At 40.7% G+C, this 1,981-nt stretch overlaps 1 protein-coding gene across 1 annotated transcript in view; it reads left to right on the top strand.

Annotated features, from left to right (window-relative positions):
* Positions 1-1,981, top strand: part of afap1 (actin filament associated protein 1) — an 85,410-nt gene that overhangs the window by 900 nt on the left and 82,529 nt on the right. The gene's annotated exons all lie outside the window — the stretch shown is intronic.

A 1,981-nucleotide genomic window follows, 5' to 3' on the forward strand; every position in this document is an offset into this window, starting at 1 on the left:
GGAGGAGGAGGAGGAGGAGGGGACCAGCTGGGAGCCTGGATCTCTGTCAGCTCCCCATGATATGACCTCCAGACAAGAGCTCCCAAGGTTTCTATTGAGAGGAAGCTAAATAGACGGGTGATTTCCATCAAGGTTTATTTCAACACTCAAAAATACATGTCAGATATTGTGTTTCTTAAAAATCAAAGGCGTCATTAAAAGTGATTTATCGCCCTCAGACTGATTTCCGATACAGCGTTTCCAAACCATAAATATATTTATCAGTTTAATGATTTGGGAAATCTTCATTTTGAGCATATTCAGACATTTTTTTAAGGGTTGCCAAATCTTTGAAGCGGAGCCACAGGCATCAGCTGATCTGGCAACCCCCCCACCCTGATTTAATGCAACAGACTGTGGATGGAGCGGGTGGAGGGGGGGTTCCAGCAGCTCAATGATGTGGGACAAATCCAATTAATGAAATACAATAGAGCAAGGGGACAGACAAAACACAAGCCTTTGAGTAATTAGGCTGGAACTGTTGATAGGATCAAACAATTACGGCACTGGAAATGACTTCCAATAAAGCATTACCACCATCATTAGCCATATATTCACATGTAGGCTTACAGCATTTGTCTATCTTTAGAACTTTTAACTGAAATTAGAGCTGAAATGAATGATTATTTCATCTCTTAATGTATTTAATACGTTTTGGTCTAAAAATGTTCTTCCTTGTGTATTTGCTAGTTCCTACTCCTATATATGATAGATTATTATAAGATATATAAGATATATTATGGACTCATTGATAGAAGCACATACATTAAGATACTGGGCTGAAAGAAAGTAGTTTGACATTAAATCAGGACGTATCTCACTAAAGAGTAAAGGCCTCAGTTTCAAACCAAGTGTTTGCTGAAGTTGTCTGACAGCAGGGCTCACCAGAAAGAGTTTCCTGATTGGCTGGGGAAAGGAAACTGCGACTGTGGGTTAGTACTGGAGCAGCTCAGTTGTACGTGCCTCTGTAGTCACTTCTCTTACCTAAGCTGACCTGGCTCTATCCTGAATTGGAATTCCAAGAACTCATTATACTTGTACAGCCTTTTGTCTTTTATTTTTACCCTTTGTTGTGCGTGTGTGTGTGTGTGTGTGTGCGCGTGCCTGAGGCTTGGTATTTCCTTGGTTGCTTGTAAGTCCCGGCCAGCCTTACCACAGCCAGTTTACGTGACAATGGACAATAGCAGGAGGACAAATTGTATACATCCTGCTGGCTTGTAGAAAGGATGGAGCTGTGAGCCAACAGTGGAACCTGCAGACACCGAGGAGAGAGGAGCACAGAGCCATACAGTAAACAAAGTCAACACCCTCTTCCTCTGAATCTGTTTGTGTCTCATGATGTTTTTTTTCCCATACTCAACAGGAATAAAGTGAGATTAATGATGTACTTTAACATTGTGTACACACAATATGGCAGAGATCATGGTTGAATCATTTCTGGCCAACACTGAAATGTTTTCCTCGAGAACTTTAGATTTGTATAAAATAAACATTATTAGACATGGTGCTCTTTGAGGAGGTTACTGTATGGTTAATGTTGGTATGCTGCGCCAGGAGACAACAAGCTCTATTACAGTGGTTCCAGACCTTTTTGGCTTTTTCACAGCTCAAAACAAAGCTGTATCCAGCCGCAAACCTTGTTGCAGTTTACTCATGTCAACAAGTTCTGTGTGGTTCAACCAAAAAGTGATTTTCTTTTTCTTCTAATTTCTCATTTGAGTTCATTTTAAAGGCCAGAATAATATATGTCAGACTACTAGCTCTTTTCCATACATATGTGCTGGCTTGGCTTGCCTCTCCATTACAGTAGGACGTTTTGCTTGAAGGTGTGTCTTTAAAGGCAGACCGTCCCTCCAAGAGGTTGCGATGTTTCTGTTGCAACAATCACTATAAATGTAACCAATCCACATGAATTCTGTGCAACCTTGCAATTTTGTCTAAT

This window comes from Morone saxatilis, unplaced genomic scaffold (assembly GCF_004916995.1).
Source record: "Morone saxatilis isolate NCDOM2014 unplaced genomic scaffold, NCSU_SB_2.0 Contig4, whole genome shotgun sequence".
Lineage (NCBI taxonomy): Eukaryota > Metazoa > Chordata > Actinopteri > Moronidae > Morone > Morone saxatilis.